The 23,045-nt window shown below is 50.4% G+C and overlaps 8 non-coding genes across 8 annotated transcripts; all 8 read left to right on the top strand.

The window, feature by feature from the left end:
• The first annotated feature begins 486 nt into the window (after window positions 1–486).
• trnae-cuc (transfer RNA glutamic acid (anticodon CUC)) lies at window positions 487–558 on the top strand. The gene has a single exon. It is a non-coding gene; the product is annotated as a tRNA-Glu (tRNA).
• Window positions 559–1,159: 601 nt separating this feature from the next.
• Window positions 1,160–1,231, top strand: trnae-cuc (transfer RNA glutamic acid (anticodon CUC)). The gene has a single exon. It is a non-coding gene; the product is annotated as a tRNA-Glu (tRNA).
• A 1,274-nt stretch (window positions 1,232–2,505) lies between these two features.
• On the top strand, window positions 2,506–2,577 carry trnae-cuc (transfer RNA glutamic acid (anticodon CUC)). The gene has a single exon. It is a non-coding gene; the product is annotated as a tRNA-Glu (tRNA).
• A 2,620-nt stretch (window positions 2,578–5,197) lies between these two features.
• Window positions 5,198–5,269, top strand: trnae-cuc (transfer RNA glutamic acid (anticodon CUC)). The gene has a single exon. It is a non-coding gene; the product is annotated as a tRNA-Glu (tRNA).
• A 2,620-nt stretch (window positions 5,270–7,889) lies between these two features.
• On the top strand, window positions 7,890–7,961 carry trnae-cuc (transfer RNA glutamic acid (anticodon CUC)). The gene has a single exon. It is a non-coding gene; the product is annotated as a tRNA-Glu (tRNA).
• A 2,619-nt stretch (window positions 7,962–10,580) lies between these two features.
• trnae-cuc (transfer RNA glutamic acid (anticodon CUC)) lies at window positions 10,581–10,652 on the top strand. Its single transcript has one exon. It is a non-coding gene; the product is annotated as a tRNA-Glu (tRNA).
• A 2,618-nt stretch (window positions 10,653–13,270) lies between these two features.
• trnae-cuc (transfer RNA glutamic acid (anticodon CUC)) lies at window positions 13,271–13,342 on the top strand. The gene has a single exon. It is a non-coding gene; the product is annotated as a tRNA-Glu (tRNA).
• A 6,657-nt stretch (window positions 13,343–19,999) lies between these two features.
• trnae-cuc (transfer RNA glutamic acid (anticodon CUC)) lies at window positions 20,000–20,071 on the top strand. Its single transcript has one exon. It is a non-coding gene; the product is annotated as a tRNA-Glu (tRNA).
• Window positions 20,072–23,045: the final 2,974 nt, after the last annotated feature.

The raw sequence follows: 23,045 nt of genomic DNA on the forward strand, positions 1-23,045 counted from the left end.
AAACTTCTAAACGACACGTTGCTGCCTCATTCACCACCTCCACACACCCACACCAGCGTGGCTTTATGCTTTCAAGTCTGCAAGTCTTTTAGGGAGGCAAGATAAAGTTTGAGAAATTTGAATGGAACAGTGTAAATGATCCGTCACTGCCTTCAGCATATTGCACTCTGGCATGCCAGCGCATCTGCAGGCAGGCACCTGGCCATGATATCCCGCAGTGGCGCGAGGGAGAAGAAAAGTCTTCTTCGAGCCGGATTTGAACCCGCGACCTAAGGATCGCCTTATTAACAACTACAGTCCTCAGCGCTACCAACTGAGCTATCAAAGGTGCTAGCCTAAAGAGTTGGACTGAAAACTGACAAGTGCATTTAGGACAGACTCGGATGCTCTCCTATGATTGTAGAACGAGTACATCTGGCAAAAGCCTAGCCCTAGCCCCTGAACTTAATCCTATCTCCTTCCTTTCAGACGTGGCTGAAAACGGTGTCCCTGGTGGTCTAGTGGCTAGGATTTGGCGCTCTCACCGCCGTGGCCCGGGTTCGATTCCCGGTCAGGGAAGCGTGTGCTTTCTTGCACACCAAGTCCACTACAAGACTCTGGAAGCCCCCCACCCACATGTTGTGTAGGTTAAAGGAATGTAAAGCGTCCTCCTTCTGCTACTTCCTTTTTTGCCAAACTTCTAAACGACACGTTGCTGCCTCATTCACCACCTCCACACACCCACACCAGCGTGGCTTTATGCTTTCAAGTCTGCAAGTCTTTTAGGGAGGCAAGATAAAGTTTGAGAAATTTGAATGGAACAGTGTAAATTATCCGTCACTGCCTTCAGCATATTGCACTCTGGCATGCCAGCGCATCTGCAGGCAGGCACCTGGCCATGATATCCCGCAGTGGCGCGAGGGAAAAGAAAAGTCTTCTTTGAGCCGGATTTGAACCCGCGACCTAAGGATCGCCTTATTAACAACTACAGTCCTCTGCGCTACCAACTGAGCTATCAAAGGTGCTAGCCTAAAGAGTTGGACTGAAAACTGACAAGTGCATTTAGGACAGACTCGGATGCTCTCCTATGATTGTAGAACGAGTACATCTGGCAAAAGCCTAGCCCTAGCCCCTGAACTTAATCCTATCTCCTTCCTTTCAGACGTGGCTGAAAACGGTGTCCCTGGTGGTCTAGTGGCTAGGATTTGGCGCTCTCACCGCCGTGGCCCGGGTTCGATTCCCGGTCAGGGAAGCGTGTGCTTTCTTGCACACCAAGTCCACTACAAGACTCTGGAAGCCCCCCACCCACATGCTGTGTAGGTTAAAGGAGTGTAAAGCGTCCTCCTTCTGCTACTTCCTTTTTTGCCAAACTTCTAAACGACACGTTGCTGCCTCATTCACCACCTCCACACACCCACACCAGCGTGGCTTTATGCTTTCAAGTCTGCAAGTCTTTTAGGGAGGCAAGATAAAGTTTGAGAAATTTGAATGGAACAGTGTAAATTATCCGTCACTGCCTTCAGCATATTGCACTCTGGCATGCCAGCGCATCTGCAGGCAGGCACCTGGCCATGATATCCGGCAGTGGCGCGAGGGAAAAGAGAAGTCTTCTTCGAGCCGGATTTGAACCCGCGACCTAAGGATCGCCTTATTAACAACTACAGTCCTCTGCTCTACCAACTGAGCTATCAAAGGTGCTAGCCTAAAGAGTTGGACTGAAAACTGACAAGTGCATTTAGGACAGACTCGGATGCTCTCCTATGATTGTAGAACGAGTACATCTGGCAAAAGCCTAGCCCTAGCCCCTGAACTTAATCCTATCTCCTTCCTTTCAGACGTGGCTGAAAACGGTGTCCCTGGTCGTCTAGTGGCTAGGATTCGGCGCTCTCACCGCCGCGGCCCGGGATCGATTCCCGGTCAGGGAAGCGTGTGCTTTCTTGCACACCAAGTCCACTACAAGACTCTGGAAGCCCCCCACCCACATGCTGTGTAGGTTAAAGGAATGTAAAGCGTCCTCCTTCTGCTACTTCCTTTTTTGCCAAACTTCTAAACGACACGTTGCTGCCTCATTCACCACCTCCACACACCCACACCAGCGTGGCTTTATGCTTTCAAGTCTGCAAGTCTTTTAGGGAGGCAAGATAAAGTTTGAGAAATTTGAATGGAACAGTGTAAATGATCCGTCACTGCCTTCAGCATATTGCACTCTGGCATGCCAGCGCATCTGCAGGCAGGCACCTGGCCATGATATCCCGCAGTGGCGCGAGGGAAAAGAAAAGTCTTCTTTGAGCCGGATTTGAACCCGCGACCTAAGGATCGCCTTATTAACAACTACAGTCCTCTGCGCTACCAACTGAGCTATCAAAGGTGCTAGCCTAAAGAGTTGGACTGAAAACTGACAAGTGCATTTAGGACAGACTCGGATGCTCTCCTATGATTGTAGAACGAGTACATCTGGCAAAAGCCTAGCCCTAGCCCCTGAACTTAATCCTATCTCCTTCCTTTCAGACGTGGCTGAAAACGGTGTCCCTGGTGGTCTAGTGGCTAGGATTTGGCGCTCTCACCGCCGCGGCCCGGGTTCGATTCCCGGTCAGGGAAGCGTGTGCTTTCTTGCACACCAAGTCCACTACAAGACTCTGGAAGCCCCCCACCCACATGCTGTGTAGGTTAAAGGAGTGTAAAGCGTCCTCCTTCTGCTACTTCCTTTTTTGCCAAACTTCTAAACGACACGTTGCTGCCTCATTCACCACCTCCACACACCCACACCAGCGTGGCTTTATGCTTTCAAGTCTGCAAGTCTTTTAGGGAGGCAAGATAAAGTTTGAGAAATTTGAATGGAACAGTGTAAATTATCCGTCACTGCCTTCAGCATATTGCACTCTGGCATGCCAGCGCATCTGCAGGCAGGCACCTGGCCATGATATCCGGCAGTGGCGCGAGGGAAAAGAGAAGTCTTCTTCGAGCCGGATTTGAACCCGCGACCTAAGGATCGCCTTATTAACAACTACAGTCCTCTGCTCTACCAACTGAGCTATCAAAGGTGCTAGCCTAAAGAGTTGGACTGAAAACTGACAAGTGCATTTAGGACAGACTCGGATGCTCTCCTATGATTGTAGAACGAGTACATCTGGCAAAAGCCTAGCCCTAGCCCCTGAACTTAATCCTATCTCCTTCCTTTCAGACATGGCTGAAAACAGTGTCCCTGGTCGTCTAGTGGCTAGGATTCGGCGCTCTCACAGCCGCGGCCCGGGATCGATTCCCGGTCAGGGAAGCGTGTGCTTTCTTGCACACCAAGTCCACTACAAGACTCTGGAAGCCCCCCACGCACATGCTGTGTAGGTTAAAGGAATGTAAAGCGTCCTCCTTCTGCTACTTCCTTTTTTGCCAAACTTCTAAACGACACGTTGCTGCCTCAATCACCACCTCCACACACCCACACCAGCGTGGCTTTATGCTTTCAAGTCTGCAAGTCTTTTAGGGAGGCAAGATAATGTTTGAGAAATTTGAATGGAACAGTGTAAATGATCCGTAACTGCCTTTAGCAGATTGCACTCTGGCATGCCAGCGCATCTGCAGGCAGGCACCTGGCCATGATATCCCGCAGTGGCGCGAGGGAAAAGAAAAGTCTTCTTCGAGCCGGATTTGAACCCGCGACCTAAGGATCGCCTTATTAACAACTACAGTCCTCCGCTCTACCAACTGAGCTATCAAAGGTGCTAGCCTAAAGAGTTGGACTGAAAACTGACAAGTGCATTTAGGACAGACTCGGATGCTCTCCTATGATTGTAGAACGAGTACATCTGGCAAAAGCCTAGCCCTAGCCCCTGAACTTAATCCTATCTCCTTCCTTTCAGACGTGGCTGAAAACGGTGTCCCTGGTGGTCTAGTGGCTAGGATTCGGCGCTCTCACCGCCGCGGCCCGGGTTCGATTCCTGGTCAGGGAAGCGTGTGCTTTCTTGCACACCAAGTCCACTACAAGACTCTGGAAGCCCCCCACCCACATGCTGTGTAGGTTAAAGGAATGTAAAGCGTCCTCCTTCTGCTACTTCCTTTTTTGCCAAACTTCTAAACGACACGTTGCTGCCTCATTCACCACCTCCACACACCCACACCAGCGTGGCTTTATGCTTTCATGTCTGCAAGTCTTTTAGGGAGGCAAGATAAAGTTTGAGAAATTTGAATGGAACAGTGTAAATGATCCGTCACTGCCTTCAGCAGATTGCACTCTGGCATGCCAGCGCATCTGCAGGCAGGCACCTGGCCATGATATCCGGCAGTGGCGCGAGGGAAAAGAAAAGTCTTCTTCGAGCCGGATTTGAACCCGCGACCTAAGGATTGCCTTATTAACAACTACAGTCCTCCGCTTTACCAACTGAGCTATCAAAGGTGCTAGCCTAAAGAGTTGGACTGAAAACTGACAAGTGCATTTAGGACAGACTCGGATGCTCTCCTATGATTGTAGAACGAGTACATCTGGCAAAAGCCTAGCCCTAGCCCCTGAACTTAATCCTATCTCCTTCCTTTCAGACGGGGCTGAAAACGGTGTCCCTGGTGGTCTAGTGGCTAGGATTCGGCGCTCTCACCGCCGCGGCCCGTGTTCGATTCCTGGTCAGGGAAGAGTGTGCTTTCTTGCACACCAAGTCCGCTACAAGACTCTGGAAGCCCCCCACCCACATGTTGAGTAGGTTAAAGGAATGTAAAGCGTCCTCCTTCTGCTACTTCCTTTTTTGCCAAACTTCTAAACGACACGTTGCTGCCTCATTCACCACCTCCACACACCCACACCAGCGTGGCTTTATGCTTTCAAGTCTGCAAGTCTTTTAGGGAGGCAAGATAAAGTTTGAGAAATTTGAATGGAACAGTGTAAATGATCCGTCACTGCCTTCAGCATATTGCACTCTGGCATGCCAGCGCATCTGCAGGCAGGCACCTGGCCATGATATCCCGCAGTGGCGCGAGGGAAAAGAAAAGTCTTCTTTGAGCCGGATTTGAACCCGCGACCTAAGGATCGCCTTATTAACAACTACAGTCCTCTGCGCTACCAACTGAGCTATCAAAGGTGCTAGCCTAAAGAGTTGGACTGAAAACTGACAAGTGCATTTAGGACAGACTCGGATGCTCTCCTATGATTGTAGAACGAGTACATCTGGCAAAAGCCTAGCCCTAGCCCCTGAACTTAATCCTATCTCCTTCCTTTCAGACGTGGCTGAAAACGGTGTCCCTGGTGGTCTAGTGGCTAGGATTTGGCGCTCTCACCGCCGCGGCCCGGGTTCGATTCCCGGTCAGGGAAGCGTGTGCTTTCTTGCACACCAAGTCCACTACAAGACTCTGGAAGCCCCCCACCCACATGCTGTGTAGGTTAAAGGAGTGTAAAGCGTCCTCCTTCTGCTACTTCCTTTTTTGCCAAACTTCTAAACGACACGTTGCTGCCTCATTCACCACCTCCACACACCCACACCAGCGTGGCTTTATGCTTTCAAGTCTGCAAGTCTTTTAGGGAGGCAAGATAAAGTTTGAGAAATTTGAATGGAACAGTGTAAATTATCCGTCACTGCCTTCAGCATATTGCACTCTGGCATGCCAGCGCATCTGCAGGCAGGCACCTGGCCATGATATCCGGCAGTGGCGCGAGGGAAAAGAGAAGTCTTCTTCGAGCCGGATTTGAACCCGCGACCTAAGGATCGCCTTATTAACAACTACAGTCCTCTGCTCTACCAACTGAGCTATCAAAGGTGCTAGCCTAAAGAGTTGGACTGAAAACTGACAAGTGCATTTAGGACAGACTCGGATGCTCTCCTATGATTGTAGAACGAGTACATCTGGCAAAAGCCTAGCCCTAGCCCCTGAACTTAATCCTATCTCCTTCCTTTCAGACATGGCTGAAAACAGTGTCCCTGGTCGTCTAGTGGCTAGGATTCGGCGCTCTCACAGCCGCGGCCCGGGATCGATTCCCGGTCAGGGAAGCGTGTGCTTTCTTGCACACCAAGTCCACTACAAGACTCTGGAAGCCCCCCACGCACATGCTGTGTAGGTTAAAGGAATGTAAAGCGTCCTCCTTCTGCTACTTCCTTTTTTGCCAAACTTCTAAACGACACGTTGCTGCCTCAATCACCACCTCCACACACCCACACCAGCGTGGCTTTATGCTTTCAAGTCTGCAAGTCTTTTAGGGAGGCAAGATAATGTTTGAGAAATTTGAATGGAACAGTGTAAATGATCCGTAACTGCCTTTAGCAGATTGCACTCTGGCATGCCAGCGCATCTGCAGGCAGGCACCTGGCCATGATATCCCGCAGTGGCGCGAGGGAAAAGAAAAGTCTTCTTCGAGCCGGATTTGAACCCGCGACCTAAGGATCGCCTTATTAACAACTACAGTCCTCCGCTCTACCAACTGAGCTATCAAAGGTGCTAGCCTAAAGAGTTGGACTGAAAACTGACAAGTGCATTTAGGACAGACTCGGATGCTCTCCTATGATTGTAGAACGAGTACATCTGGCAAAAGCCTAGCCCTAGCCCCTGAACTTAATCCTATCTCCTTCCTTTCAGACGTGGCTGAAAACGGTGTCCCTGGTGGTCTAGTGGCTAGGATTCGGCGCTCTCACCGCCGCGGCCCGGGTTCGATTCCTGGTCAGGGAAGCGTGTGCTTTCTTGCACACCAAGTCCACTACAAGACTCTGGAAGCCCCCCACCCACATGCTGTGTAGGTTAAAGGAATGTAAAGCGTCCTCCTTCTGCTACTTCCTTTTTTGCCAAACTTCTAAACGACACGTTGCTGCCTCATTCACCACCTCCACACACCCACACCAGCGTGGCTTTATGCTTTCATGTCTGCAAGTCTTTTAGGGAGGCAAGATAAAGTTTGAGAAATTTGAATGGAACAGTGTAAATGATCCGTCACTGCCTTCAGCAGATTGCACTCTGGCATGCCAGCGCATCTGCAGGCAGGCACCTGGCCATGATATCCGGCAGTGGCGCGAGGGAAAAGAAAAGTCTTCTTCGAGCCGGATTTGAACCCGCGACCTAAGGATTGCCTTATTAACAACTACAGTCCTCCGCTTTACCAACTGAGCTATCAAAGGTGCTAGCCTAAAGAGTTGGACTGAAAACTGACAAGTGCATTTAGGACAGACTCGGATGCTCTCCTATGATTGTAGAACGAGTACATCTGGCAAAAGCCTAGCCCTAGCCCCTGAACTTAATCCTATCTCCTTCCTTTCAGACGGGGCTGAAAACGGTGTCCCTGGTGGTCTAGTGGCTAGGATTCGGCGCTCTCACCGCCGCGGCCCGTGTTCGATTCCTGGTCAGGGAAGAGTGTGCTTTCTTGCACACCAAGTCCGCTACAAGACTCTGGAAGCCCCCCACCCACATGTTGAGTAGGTTAAAGGAATGTAAAGCGTCCTCCTTCTGCTACTTCCTTTTTTGCCAAACTTCTAAACGACACGTTGCTGCCTCATTCACCACCTCCACACACCCACACCAGCGTGGCTTTATGCTTTCAAGTCTGCAAGTCTTTTAGGGAGGCAAGATAAAGTTTGAGAAATTTGAATGGAACAGTGTAAATGATCCGTCACTGCCTTCAGCATATTGCACTCTGGCATGCCAGCGCATCTGCAGGCAGGCACCTGGCCATGATATCCCGCAGTGGCGCGAGGGAAAAGAAAAGTCTTCTTTGAGCCGGATTTGAACCCGCGACCTAAGGATCGCCTTATTAACAACTACAGTCCTCTGCGCTACCAACTGAGCTATCAAAGGTGCTAGCCTAAAGAGTTGGACTGAAAACTGACAAGTGCATTTAGGACAGACTCGGATGCTCTCCTATGATTGTAGAACGAGTACATCTGGCAAAAGCCTAGCCCTAGCCCCTGAACTTAATCCTATCTCCTTCCTTTCAGACGTGGCTGAAAACGGTGTCCCTGGTGGTCTAGTGGCTAGGATTTGGCGCTCTCACCGCCGTGGCCCGGGTTCGATTCCCGGTCAGGGAAGCGTGTGCTTTCTTGCACACCAAGTCCACTACAAGACTCTGGAAGCCCCCCACCCACATGCTGTGTAGGTTAAAGGAGTGTAAAGCGTCCTCCTTCTGCTACTTCCTTTTTTGCCAAACTTCTAAACGACACGTTGCTGCCTCATTCACCACCTCCACACACCCACACCAGCGTGGCTTTATGCTTTCAAGTCTGCAAGTCTTTTAGGGAGGCAAGATAAAGTTTGAGAAATTTGAATGGAACAGTGTAAATTATCCGTCACTGCCTTCAGCATATTGCACTCTGGCATGCCAGCGCATCTGCAGGCAGGCACCTGGCCATGATATCCGGCAGTGGCGCGAGGGAAAAGAGAAGTCTTCTTCGAGCCGGATTTGAACCCGCGACCTAAGGATCGCCTTATTAACAACTACAGTCCTCTGCTCTACCAACTGAGCTATCAAAGGTGCTAGCCTAAAGAGTTGGACTGAAAACTGACAAGTGCATTTAGGACAGACTCGGATGCTCTCCTATGATTGTAGAACGAGTACATCTGGCAAAAGCCTAGCCCTAGCCCCTGAACTTAATCCTATCTCCTTCCTTTCAGACGTGGCTGAAAACGGTGTCCCTGGTCGTCTAGTGGCTAGGATTCGGCGCTCTCACCGCCGCGGCCCGGGATCGATTCCCGGTCAGGGAAGCGTGTGCTTTCTTGCACACCAAGTCCACTACAAGACTCTGGAAGCCCCCCACCCACATGCTGTGTAGGTTAAAGGAATGTAAAGCGTCCTCCTTCTGCTACTTCCTTTTTTGCCAAACTTCTAAACGACACGTTGCTGCCTCATTCACCACCTCCACACACCCACACCAGCGTGGCTTTATGCTTTCATGTCTGCAAGTCTTTTAGGGAGGCAAGATAAAGTTTGAGAAATTTGAATGGAACAGTGTAAATGATCCGTCACTGCCTTCAGCAGATTGCACTCTGGCATGCCAGCGCATCTGCAGGCAGGCACCTGGCCATGATATCCGGCAGTGGCGCGAGGGAAAAGAAAAGTCTTCTTCGAGCCGGATTTGAACCCGCGACCTAAGGATTGCCTTATTAAAACTACAGTCCTCCGCTTTACCAACTGAGCTATCAAAGGTGCTAGCCTAAAGAGTTGGACTGAAAACTGACAAGTGCATTTAGGACAGACTCGGATGCTCTCCTATGATTGTAGAACGAGTACATCTGGCAAAAGCCTAGCCCTAGCCCCTGAACTTAATCCTATCTCCTTCCTTTCAGACGGGGCTGAAAACGGTGTCCCTGGTGGTCTAGTGGCTAGGATTCGGCGCTCTCACCGCCGCGGCCCGTGTTCGATTCCTGGTCAGGGAAGAGTGTGCTTTCTTGCACACCAAGTCCGCTACAAGACTCTGGAAGCCCCCCACCCACATGTTGAGTAGGTTAAAGGAATGTAAAGCGTCCTCCTTCTGCTACTTCCTTTTTTGCCAAACTTCTAAACGACACGTTGCTGCCTCATTCACCACCTCCACACACCCACACCAGCGTGGCTTTATGCTTTCAAGTCTGCAAGTCTTTTAGGGAGGCAAGATAAAGTTTGAGAAATTTGAATGGAACAGTGTAAATGATCCGTCACTGCCTTCAGCAGATTGCACTCTGGCATGCCAGCGCATCTGCAGGCAGGCACCTGGCCATGATATCCGGCAGTGGCGCGAGGGAAAAGAAAAGTCTTCTTCGAGCCGGATTTGAACCCGCGACCTAAGGATTGCCTTATTAACAACTACAGTCCTCCGCTTTACCAACTGAGCTATCAAAGGTGCTAGCCTAAAGAGTTGGACTGAAAACTGACAAGTGCATTTAGGACAGACTCGGATGCTCTCCTATGATTGTAGAACGAGTACATCTGGCAAAAGCCTAGCCCTAGCCCCTGAACTTAATCCTATCTCCTTCCTTTCAGACGGGGCTGAAAACGGTGTCCCTGGTGGTCTAGTGGCTAGGATTCGGCGCTCTCACCGCCGCGGCCCGTGTTCGATTCCTGGTCAGGGAAGAGTGTGCTTTCTTGCACACCAAGTCCGCTACAAGACTCTGGAAGCCCCCCACCCACATGTTGAGTAGGTTAAAGGAATGTAAAGCGTCCTCCTTCTGCTACTTCCTTTTTTGCCAAACTTCTAAACGACACGTTGCTGCCTCATTCACCACCTCCACACACCCACACCAGCGTGGCTTTATGCTTTCAAGTCTGCAAGTCTTTTAGGGAGGCAAGATAAAGTTTGAGAAATTTGAATGGAACAGTGTAAATGATCCGTCACTGCCTTCAGCATATTGCACTCTGGCATGCCAGCGCATCTGCAGGCAGGCACCTGGCCATGATATCCCGCAGTGGCGCGAGGGAAAAGAAAAGTCTTCTTTGAGCCGGATTTGAACCCGCGACCTAAGGATCGCCTTATTAACAACTACAGTCCTCTGCGCTACCAACTGAGCTATCAAAGGTGCTAGCCTAAAGAGTTGGACTGAAAACTGACAAGTGCATTTAGGACAGACTCGGATGCTCTCCTATGATTGTAGAACGAGTACATCTGGCAAAAGCCTAGCCCTAGCCCCTGAACTTAATCCTATCTCCTTCCTTTCAGACGTGGCTGAAAACGGTGTCCCTGGTGGTCTAGTGGCTAGGATTTGGCGCTCTCACCGCCGTGGCCCGGGTTCGATTCCCGGTCAGGGAAGCGTGTGCTTTCTTGCACACCAAGTCCACTACAAGACTCTGGAAGCCCCCCACCCACATGCTGTGTAGGTTAAAGGAGTGTAAAGCGTCCTCCTTCTGCTACTTCCTTTTTTGCCAAACTTCTAAACGACACGTTGCTGCCTCATTCACCACCTCCACACACCCACACCAGCGTGGCTTTATGCTTTCAAGTCTGCAAGTCTTTTAGGGAGGCAAGATAAAGTTTGAGAAATTTGAATGGAACAGTGTAAATTATCCGTCACTGCCTTCAGCATATTGCACTCTGGCATGCCAGCGCATCTGCAGGCAGGCACCTGGCCATGATATCCGGCAGTGGCGCGAGGGAAAAGAGAAGTCTTCTTCGAGCCGGATTTGAACCCGCGACCTAAGGATCGCCTTATTAACAACTACAGTCCTCTGCTCTACCAACTGAGCTATCAAAGGTGCTAGCCTAAAGAGTTGGACTGAAAACTGACAAGTGCATTTAGGACAGACTCGGATGCTCTCCTATGATTGTAGAACGAGTACATCTGGCAAAAGCCTAGCCCTAGCCCCTGAACTTAATCCTATCTCCTTCCTTTCAGACGTGGCTGAAAACGGTGTCCCTGGTCGTCTAGTGGCTAGGATTCGGCGCTCTCACCGCCGCGGCCCGGGATCGATTCCCGGTCAGGGAAGCGTGTGCTTTCTTGCACACCAAGTCCACTACAAGACTCTGGAAGCCCCCCACCCACATGCTGTGTAGGTTAAAGGAATGTAAAGCGTCCTCCTTCTGCTACTTCCTTTTTTGCCAAACTTCTAAACGACACGTTGCTGCCTCATTCACCACCTCCACACACCCACACCAGCGTGGCTTTATGCTTTCATGTCTGCAAGTCTTTTAGGGAGGCAAGATAAAGTTTGAGAAATTTGAATGGAACAGTGTAAATGATCCGTCACTGCCTTCAGCAGATTGCACTCTGGCATGCCAGCGCATCTGCAGGCAGGCACCTGGCCATGATATCCGGCAGTGGCGCGAGGGAAAAGAAAAGTCTTCTTCGAGCCGGATTTGAACCCGCGACCTAAGGATTGCCTTATTAAAACTACAGTCCTCCGCTTTACCAACTGAGCTATCAAAGGTGCTAGCCTAAAGAGTTGGACTGAAAACTGACAAGTGCATTTAGGACAGACTCGGATGCTCTCCTATGATTGTAGAACGAGTACATCTGGCAAAAGCCTAGCCCTAGCCCCTGAACTTAATCCTATCTCCTTCCTTTCAGACGGGGCTGAAAACGGTGTCCCTGGTGGTCTAGTGGCTAGGATTCGGCGCTCTCACCGCCGCGGCCCGTGTTCGATTCCTGGTCAGGGAAGAGTGTGCTTTCTTGCACACCAAGTCCGCTACAAGACTCTGGAAGCCCCCCACCCACATGTTGAGTAGGTTAAAGGAATGTAAAGCGTCCTCCTTCTGCTACTTCCTTTTTTGCCAAACTTCTAAACGACACGTTGCTGCCTCATTCACCACCTCCACACACCCACACCAGCGTGGCTTTATGCTTTCAAGTCTGCAAGTCTTTTAGGGAGGCAAGATAAAGTTTGAGAAATTTGAATGGAACAGTGTAAATGATCCGTCACTGCCTTCAGCATATTGCACTCTGGCATGCCAGCGCATCTGCAGGCAGGCACCTGGCCATGATATCCGGCAGTGGCGCGAGGGAAAAGAAAAGTCTTCTTCGAGCCGGATTTGAACCCGCGACCTAAGGATTGCCTTATTAAAACTACAGTCCTCCGCTTTACCAACTGAGCTATCAAAGGTGCTAGCCTAAAGAGTTGGACTGAAAACTGACAAGTGCATTTAGGACAGACTCGGATGCTCTCCTATGATTGTAGAACGAGTACATCTGGCAAAAGCCTAGCCCTAGCCCCTGAACTTAATCCTATCTCCTTCCTTTCAGACGGGGCTGAAAACGGTGTCCCTGGTGGTCTAGTGGCTAGGATTCGGCGCTCTCACCGCCGCGGCCCGTGTTCGATTCCTGGTCAGGGAAGAGTGTGCTTTCTTGCACACCAAGTCCGCTACAAGACTCTGGAAGCCCCCCACCCACATGTTGAGTAGGTTAAAGGAATGTAAAGCGTCCTCCTTCTGCTACTTCCTTTTTTGCCAAACTTCTAAACGACACGTTGCTGCCTCATTCACCACCTCCACACACCCACACCAGCGTGGCTTTATGCTTTCAAGTCTGCAAGTCTTTTAGGGAGGCAAGATAAAGTTTGAGAAATTTGAATGGAACAGTGTAAATGATCCGTCACTGCCTTCAGCATATTGCACTCTGGCATGCCAGCGCATCTGCAGGCAGGCACCTGGCCATGATATCCCGCAGTGGCGCGAGGGAAAAGAAAAGTCTTCTTTGAGCCGGATTTGAACCCGCGACCTAAGGATCGCCTTATTAACAACTACAGTCCTCTGCGCTACCAACTGAGCTATCAAAGGTGCTAGCCTAAAGAGTTGGACTGAAAACTGACAAGTGCATTTAGGACAGACTCGGATGCTCTCCTATGATTGTAGAACGAGTACATCTGGCAAAAGCCTAGCCCTAGCCCCTGAACTTAATCCTATCTCCTTCCTTTCAGACGTGGCTGAAAACGGTGTCCCTGGTGGTCTAGTGGCTAGGATTTGGCGCTCTCACCGCCGTGGCCCGGGTTCGATTCCCGGTCAGGGAAGCGTGTGCTTTCTTGCACACCAAGTCCACTACAAGACTCTGGAAGCCCCCCACCCACATGCTGTGTAGGTTAAAGGAGTGTAAAGCGTCCTCCTTCTGCTACTTCCTTTTTTGCCAAACTTCTAAACGACACGTTGCTGCCTCATTCACCACCTCCACACACCCACACCAGCGTGGCTTTATGCTTTCAAGTCTGCAAGTCTTTTAGGGAGGCAAGATAAAGTTTGAGAAATTTGAATGGAACAGTGTAAATTATCCGTCACTGCCTTCAGCATATTGCACTCTGGCATGCCAGCGCATCTGCAGGCAGGCACCTGGCCATGATATCCGGCAGTGGCGCGAGGGAAAAGAGAAGTCTTCTTCGAGCCGGATTTGAACCCGCGACCTAAGGATCGCCTTATTAACAACTACAGTCCTCTGCTCTACCAACTGAGCTATCAAAGGTGCTAGCCTAAAGAGTTGGACTGAAAACTGACAAGTGCATTTAGGACAGACTCGGATGCTCTCCTATGATTGTAGAACGAGTACATCTGGCAAAAGCCTAGCCCTAGCCCCTGAACTTAATCCTATCTCCTTCCTTTCAGACGTGGCTGAAAACGGTGTCCCTGGTCGTCTAGTGGCTAGGATTCGGCGCTCTCACCGCCGCGGCCCGGGATCGATTCCCGGTCAGGGAAGCGTGTGCTTTCTTGCACACCAAGTCCACTACAAGACTCTGGAAGCCCCCCACCCACATGCTGTGTAGGTTAAAGGAATGTAAAGCGTCCTCCTTCTGCTACTTCCTTTTTTGCCAAACTTCTAAACGACACGTTGCTGCCTCATTCACCACCTCCACACACCCACACCAGCGTGGCTTTATGCTTTCATGTCTGCAAGTCTTTTAGGGAGGCAAGATAAAGTTTGAGAAATTTGAATGGAACAGTGTAAATGATCCGTCACTGCCTTCAGCAGATTGCACTCTGGCATGCCAGCGCATCTGCAGGCAGGCACCTGGCCATGATATCCGGCAGTGGCGCGAGGGAAAAGAAAAGTCTTCTTCGAGCCGGATTTGAACCCGCGACCTAAGGATTGCCTTATTAAAACTACAGTCCTCCGCTTTACCAACTGAGCTATCAAAGGTGCTAGCCTAAAGAGTTGGACTGAAAACTGACAAGTGCATTTAGGACAGACTCGGATGCTCTCCTATGATTGTAGAACGAGTACATCTGGCAAAAGCCTAGCCCTAGCCCCTGAACTTAATCCTATCTCCTTCCTTTCAGACGGGGCTGAAAACGGTGTCCCTGGTGGTCTAGTGGCTAGGATTCGGCGCTCTCACCGCCGCGGCCCGGGTTCGATTCCTGGTCAGGGAAGAGTGTGCTTTCTTGCACACCAAGTCCGCTACAAGACTCTGGAAGCCCCCCACCCACATGTTGTGTAGGTTAAAGGAATGTAAAGCGTCCTCCTTCTGCTACTTCCTTTTTTGCCAAACTTCTAAACGACACGTTGCTGCCTCATTCACCACCTCCACACACCCACACCAGCGTGGCTTTATGCTTTCAAGTCTGCAAGTCTTTTAGGGAGGCAAGATAAAGTTTGAGAAATTTGAATGGAACAGTGTAAATGATCCGTCACTGCCTTCAGCATATTGCACTCTGGCATGCCAGCGCATCTGCAGGCAGGCACCTGGCCATGATATCCAGCAGTGGCGCGAGGGAAAAGAGAAGTCTTCTTCGAGCCGGATTTGAACCCGCGACCTAAGGATCGCCTTATTAACAACTACAGTCCTCTGCTCTACCAACTGAGCTATCAAAGGTGCTAGCCTAAAGAGTTGGACTGAAAACTGACAAGTGCATTTAGGACAGACTCGGATGCTCTCCTATGATTGTAGAACGAGTACATCTGGCAAAAGCCTAGCCCTAGCCCCTGAACTTAATCCTATCTCCTTCCTTTCAGACATGGCTGAAAACGGTGTCCCTGGTGGTCTAGTGGCTAGGATTCGGCGCTCTCACCGCCGCGGCCTGGGTTCGATTCCCGGTCAGGGAAGCGTGTGCTTCCTTGCACACCAAGTCCACTACAAGACTCTGGAAGCCCCCCACCCACATGCTGTGTAGGTTAAAGGAATGTAAAGCGTCCTCCTTCTGCTACTTCCTTTTTTGCCAAACTTCTAAACGACACGTTGCTGCCTCATTCACCACCTCCACACACCCACACCAGCGTGGCTTTATGCTTTCATGTCTGCAAGTCTTTTAGGGAGGCAAGATAAAGTTTGAGAAATTTGAATGGAACAGTGTAAATGATCCGTCACTGCCTTCAGCAGATTGCACTCTGGCATGCCAGCGCATCTGCAGGCAGGCACCTGGCCATGATATCCGGCAGTGGCGCGAGGGAAAAGAAAAGTCTTCTTCGAGCCGGATTTGAACCCGCGACCTAAGGATTGCCTTATTAACAACTACAGTCCTCCGCTTTACCAACTGAGCTATCAAAGGTGCTAGCCTAAAGAGTTGGACTGAAAACTGACAAGTGCATTTAGGACAGACTCGGATGCTCTCCTATGATTGTAGAACAAGTACATCTGGCAAAAGCCTAGCCCTAGCCCCTGAACTTAATCCTATCTCCTTCCTTTCAGACGTGGCTGAAAACGGTGTCCCTGGTGGTCTAGTGGCTAGGATTCGGCGCTCTCACCGCCGCGGCCCGGGTTCGATTCCTGGTCAGGGAAGCGTGTGCTTTCTTGCACACCAAGTCCACTACAAGACTCTGGAAGCCCCCCACCCACATGCTGTGTAGGTTAAAGGAATGTAAAGCGTCCTCCTTCTGCTACTTCCTTTTTTGCCAAACTTCTAAACGACACGTTGCTGCCTCATTCACCACCTCCACACACCCACACCAGCGTGGCTTTATGCTTTCATGTCTGCAAGTCTTTTAGGGAGGCAAGATAAAGTTTGAGAAATTTGAATGGAACAGTGTAAATGATCCGTCACTGCCTTCAGCATATTGCACTCTGGCATGCCAGCGCATCTGCAGGCAGGCACCTGGCCATGATATCCGGCAGTGGCGCGAGGGAAAAGAGAAGTCTTCTTCGAGCCGGATTTGAACCCGCGACCTAAGGATCGCCTTATTAACAACTACAGTCCTCTGCTCTACCAACTGAGCTATCAAAGGTGCTAGCCTAAAGAGTTGGACTGAAAACTGACAAGTGCATTTAGGACAGACTCGGATGCTCTCCTATGATTGTAGAACGAGTACATCTGGCAAAAGCCTAGCCCTAGCCCCTGAACTTAATCCTATCTCCTTCCTTTCAGACATGGCTGAAAACGGTGTCCCTGGTGGTCTAGTGGCTAGGATTCGGCGCTCTCACCGCCGCGGCCTGGGTTCGATTCCCGGTCAGGGAAGCGTGTGCTTCCTTGCACACCAAGTCCACTACAAGACTCTGGAAGCCCCCCACCCACATGCTGTGTAGGTTAAAGGAATGTAAAGCGTCCTCCTTCTGCTACTTCCTTTTTTGCCAAACTTCTAAACGACACGTTGCTGCCTCATTCACCACCTCCACACACCCACACCAGCGTGGCTTTATGCTTTCATGTCTGCAAGTCTTTTAGGGAGGCAAGATAAAGTTTGAGAAATTTGAATGGAACAGTGTAAATGATCCGTCACTGCCTTCAGCAGATTGCACTCTGGCATGCCAGCGCATCTGCAGGCAGGCACCTGGCCATGATATCCGGCAGTGGCGCGAGGGAAAAGAAAAGTCTTCTTCGAGCCGGATTTGAACCCGCGACCTAAGGATTGCCTTATTAACAACTACAGTCCTCCGCTTTACCAACTGAGCTATCAAAGGTGCTAGCCTAAAGAGTTGGACTGAAAACTGACAAGTGCATTTAGGACAGACTCGGATGCTCTCCTATGATTGTAGAACAAGTACATCTGGCAAAAGCCTAGCCCTAGCCCCTGAACTTAATCCTATCTCCTTCCTTTCAGACGTGGCTGAAAACGGTGTCCCTGGTGGTCTAGTGGCTAGGATTCGGCGCTCTCACCGCCGCGGCCCGGGTTCGATTCCTGGTCAGGGAAGCGTGTGCTTTCTTGCACACCAAGTCCACTACAAGACTCTGGAAGCCCCCCACCCACATGCTGTGTAGGTTAAAGGAATGTAAAGCGTCCTCCTTCTGCTACTTCCTTTTTTGCCAAACTTCTAAACGACACGTTGCTGCCTCATTCACCACCTCCACACACCCACACCAGCGTGGCTTTATGCTTTCATGTCTGCAAGTCTTTTAGGGAGGCAAGATAAAGTTTGAGAAATTTGAATGGAACAGTGTAAATGATCCGTCACTGCCTTCAGCAGATTGCACTCTGGCATGCCAGCGCATCTGCAGGCAGGCACCTGGCCATGATATCCGGCAGTGGCGCGAGGGAAAAGAAAAGTCTTCTTCGAGCCGGATTTGAACCCGCGACCTAAGGATTGCCTTATTAACAACTACAGTCCTCCGCTTTACCAACTGAGCTATCAAAGGTGCTAGCCTAAAGAGTTGGACTGAAAACTGACAAGTGCATTTAGGACAGACTCGGATGCTCTCCTATGATTGTAGAACGAGTACATCTGGCAAAAGCCTAGCCCTAGCCCCTGAACTTAATCCTATCTCCTTCCTTTCAGACATGGCTGAAAACGGTGTCCCTGGTGGTCTAGTGGCTAGGATTCGGCGCTCTCACCGCCGCGGCCTGGGTTCGATTCCCGGTCAGGGAAGCGTGTGCTTCCTTGCACACCAAGTCCACTACAAGACTCTGGAAGCCCCCCACCCACATGCTGTGTAGGTTAAAGGAATGTAAAGCGTCCTCCTTCTGCTACTTCCTTTTTTGCCAAACTTCTAAACGACACGTTGCTGCCTCATTCACCACCTCCACACACCCACACCAGCGTGGCTTTATGCTTTCATGTCTGCAAGTCTTTTAGGGAGGCAAGATAAAGTTTGAGAAATTTGAATGGAACAGTGTAAATGATCCGTCACTGCCTTCAGCAGATTGCACTCTGGCATGCCAGCGCATCTGCAGGCAGGCACCTGGCCATGATATCCGGCAGTGGCGCGAGGGAAAAGAAAAGTCTTCTTCGAGCCGGATTTGAACCCGCGACCTAAGGATTGCCTTATTAACAACTACAGTCCTCCGCTTTACCAACTGAGCTATCAAAGGTGCTAGCCTAAAGAGTTGGACTGAAAACTGACAAGTGCATTTAGGACAGACTCGGATGCTCTCCTATGATTGTAGAACGAGTACATCTGGCAAAAGCCTAGCCCTAGCCCCTGAACTTAATCCTATCTCCTTCCTTTCAGACGTGGCTGAAAACGGTGTCCCTGGTGGTCTAGTGGCTAGGATTCGGCGCTCTCACCGCCGCGGCCCGGGTTCGATTCCTGGTCAGGGAAGCGTGTGCTTTCTTGCACACCAAGTCCACTACAAGACTCTGGAAGCCCCCCACCCACATGCTGTGTAGGTTAAAGGAATGTAAAGCGTCCTCCTTCTGCTACTTCCTTTTTTGCCAAACTTCTAAACGACACGTTGCTGCCTCATTCACCACCTCCACACACCCACACCAGCGTGGCTTTATGCTTTCATGTCTGCAAGTCTTTTAGGGAGGCAAGATAAAGTTTGAGAAATTTGAATGGAACAGTGTAAATGATCCGTCACTGCCTTCAGCAGATTGCACTCTGGCATGCCAGCGCATCTGCAGGCAGGCACCTGGCCATGATATCCGGCAGTGGCGCGAGGGAAAAGAAAAGTCTTCTTCGAGCCGGATTTGAACCCGCGACCTAAGGATTGCCTTATTAACAACTACAGTCCTCCGCTTTACCAACTGAGCTATCAAAGGTGCTAGCCTAAAGAGTTGGACTGAAAACTGACAAGTGCATTTAGGACAGACTCGGATGCTCTCCTATGATTGTAGAACGAGTACATCTGGCAAAAGCCTAGCCCTAGCCCCTGAACTTAATCCTATCTCCTTCCTTTCAGACGGGGCTGAAAACGGTGTCCCTGGTGGTCTAGTGGCTAGGATTCGGCGCTCTCACCGCCGCGGCCCGTGTTCGATTCCTGGTCAGGGAAGAGTGTGCTTTCTTGCACACCAAGTCCGCTACAAGACTCTGGAAGCCCCCCACCCACATGTTGAGTAGGTTAAAGGAATGTAAAGCGTCCTCCTTCTGCTACTTCCTTTTTTGCCAAACTTCTAAACGACACGTTGCTGCCTCATTCACCACCTCCACACACCCACACCAGCGTGGCTTTATGCTTTCAAGTCTGCAAGTCTTTTAGGGAGGCAAGATAAAGTTTGAGAAATTTGAATGGAACAGTGTAAATGATCCGTCACTGCCTTCAGCATATTGCACTCTGGCATGCCAGCGCATCTGCAGGCAGGCACCTGGCCATGATATCCCGCAGTGGCGCGAGGGAAAAGAAAAGTCTTCTTTGAGCCGGATTTGAACCCGCGACCTAAGGATCGCCTTATTAACAACTACAGTCCTCTGCGCTACCAACTGAGCTATCAAAGGTGCTAGCCTAAAGAGTTGGACTGAAAACTGACAAGTGCATTTAGGACAGACTCGGATGCTCTCCTATGATTGTAGAACGAGTACATCTGGCAAAAGCCTAGCCCTAGCCCCTGAACTTAATCCTATCTCCTTCCTTTCAGACGTGGCTGAAAACGGTGTCCCTGGTGGTCTAGTGGCTAGGATTTGGCGCTCTCACCGCCGTGGCCCGGGTTCGATTCCCGGTCAGGGAAGCGTGTGCTTTCTTGCACACCAAGTCCACTACAAGACTCTGGAAGCCCCCCACCCACATGCTGTGTAGGTTAAAGGAGTGTAAAGCGTCCTCCTTCTGCTACTTCCTTTTTTGCCAAACTTCTAAACGACACGTTGCTGCCTCATTCACCACCTCCACACACCCACACCAGCGTGGCTTTATGCTTTCAAGTCTGCAAGTCTTTTAGGGAGGCAAGATAAAGTTTGAGAAATTTGAATGGAACAGTGTAAATTATCCGTCACTGCCTTCAGCATATTGCACTCTGGCATGCCAGCGCATCTGCAGGCAGGCACCTGGCCATGATATCCGGCAGTGGCGCGAGGGAAAAGAGAAGTCTTCTTCGAGCCGGATTTGAACCCGCGACCTAAGGATCGCCTTATTAACAACTACAGTCCTCTGCTCTACCAACTGAGCTATCAAAGGTGCTAGCCTAAAGAGTTGGACTGAAAACTGACAAGTGCATTTAGGACAGACTCGGATGCTCTCCTATGATTGTAGAACGAGTACATCTGGCAAAAGCCTAGCCCTAGCCCCTGAACTTAATCCTATCTCCTTCCTTTCAGACGTGGCTGAAAACGGTGTCCCTGGTCGTCTAGTGGCTAGGATTCGGCGCTCTCACCGCCGCGGCCCGGGATCGATTCCCGGTCAGGGAAGCGTGTGCTTTCTTGCACACCAAGTCCACTACAAGACTCTGGAAGCCCCCCACCCACATGCTGTGTAGGTTAAAGGAATGTAAAGCGTCCTCCTTCTGCTACTTCCTTTTTTGCCAAACTTCTAAACGACACGTTGCTGCCTCATTCACCACCTCCACACACCCACACCAGCGTGGCTTTATGCTTTCATGTCTGCAAGTCTTTTAGGGAGGCAAGATAAAGTTTGAGAAATTTGAATGGAACAGTGTAAATGATCCGTCACTGCCTTCAGCAGATTGCACTCTGGCATGCCAGCGCATCTGCAGGCAGGCACCTGGCCATGATATCCGGCAGTGGCGCGAGGGAAAAGAAAAGTCTTCTTCGAGCCGGATTTGAACCCGCGACCTAAGGATTGCCTTATTAAAACTACAGTCCTCCGCTTTACCAACTGAGCTATCAAAGGTGCTAGCCTAAAGAGTTGGACTGAAAACTGACAAGTGCATTTAGGACAGACTCGGATGCTCTCCTATGATTGTAGAACGAGTACATCTGGCAAAAGCCTAGCCCTAGCCCCTGAACTTAATCCTATCTCCTTCCTTTCAGACGGGGCTGAAAACGGTGTCCCTGGTGGTCTAGTGGCTAGGATTCGGCGCTCTCACCGCCGCGGCCCGGGTTCGATTCCTGGTCAGGGAAGAGTGTGCTTTCTTGCACACCAAGTCCGCTACAAGACTCTGGAAGCCCCCCACCCACATGTTGTGTAGGTTAAAGGAATGTAAAGCGTCCTCCTTCTGCTACTTCCTTTTTTGCCAAACTTCTAAACGACACGTTGCTGCCTCATTCACCACCTCCACACACCCACACCAGCGTGGCTTTATGCTTTCAAGTCTGCAAGTCTTTTAGGGAGGCAAGATAAAGTTTGAGAAATTTGAATGGAACAGTGTAAATGATCCGTCACTGCCTTCAGCATATTGCACTCTGGCATGCCAGCGCATCTGCAGGCAGGCACCTGGCCATGATATCCGGCAGTGGCGCGAGGGAAAAGAGAAGTCTTCTTCGAGCCGGATTTGAACCCGCGACCTAAGGATCGCCTTATTAACAACTACAGTCCTCTGCTCTACCAACTGAGCTATCAAAGGTGCTAGCCTAAAGAGTTGGACTGAAAACTGACAAGTGCATTTAGGACAGACTCGGATGCTCTCCTATGATTGTAGAACGAGTACATCTGGCAAAAGCCTAGCCCTAGCCCCTGAACTTAATCCTATCTCCTTCCTTTCAGACATGGCTGAAAACGGTGTCCCTGGTGGTCTAGTGGCTAGGATTCGGCGCTCTCACCGCCGCGACCTGGGTTCGATTCCCGGTCAGGGAAGCGTGTGCTTCCTTGCACACCAAGTCCACTACAAGACTCTGGAAGCCCCCCACCCACATGCTGTGTAGGTTAAAGGAATGTAAAGCGTCCTCCTTCTGCTACTTCCTTTTTTGCCAAACTTCTAAACGACACGTTGCTGCCTCATTCACCACCTCCACACACCCACACCAGCGTGGCTTTATGCTTTCATGTCTGCAAGTCTTTTAGGGAGGCAAGATAAAGTTTGAGAAATTTGAATGGAACAGTGTAAATGATCCGTCACTGCCTTCAGCAGATTGCACTCTGGCATGCCAGCGCATCTGCAGGCAGGCACCTGGCCATGATATCCGGCAGTGGCGCGAGGGAAAAGAAAAGTCTTCTTCGAGCCGGATTTGAACCCGCGACCTAAGGATTGCCTTATTAACAACTACAGTCCTCCGCTTTACCAACTGAGCTATCAAAGGTGCTAGCCTAAAAAGTTGGACTGAAAACTGACAAGTGCATTTAGGACAGACTCGGATGCTCTCCTATGATTGTAGAACGAGTACATCTGGCAAAAGCCTAGCCCTAGCCCCTGAACTTAATCCTATCTCCTTCCTTTCAGACGGGGCTGAAAACGGTGTCCCTGGTGGTCTAGTGGCTAGGATTCGGCGCTCTCACCGCCGCGGCCCGTGTTCGATTCCTGGTCAGGGAAGAGTGTGCTTTCTTGCACACCAAGTCCGCTACAAGACTCTGGAAGCCCCCCACCCACATGTTGAGTAGGTTAAAGGAATGTAAAGCGTCCTCCTTCTGCTACTTCCTTTTTTGCCAAACTTCTAAACGACACGTTGCTGCCTCATTCACCACCTCCACACACCCACACCAGCGTGGCTTTATGCTTTCAAGTCTGCAAGTCTTTTAGGGAGGCAAGATAAAGTTTGAGAAATTTGAATGGAACAGTGTAAATGATCCGTCACTGCCTTCAGCATATTGCACTC

Source organism: Hoplias malabaricus, chromosome 8 (assembly GCF_029633855.1).
Source record: "Hoplias malabaricus isolate fHopMal1 chromosome 8, fHopMal1.hap1, whole genome shotgun sequence".
In the NCBI taxonomy this organism is placed as follows: Eukaryota; Metazoa; Chordata; class Actinopteri; order Characiformes; family Erythrinidae; genus Hoplias; species Hoplias malabaricus.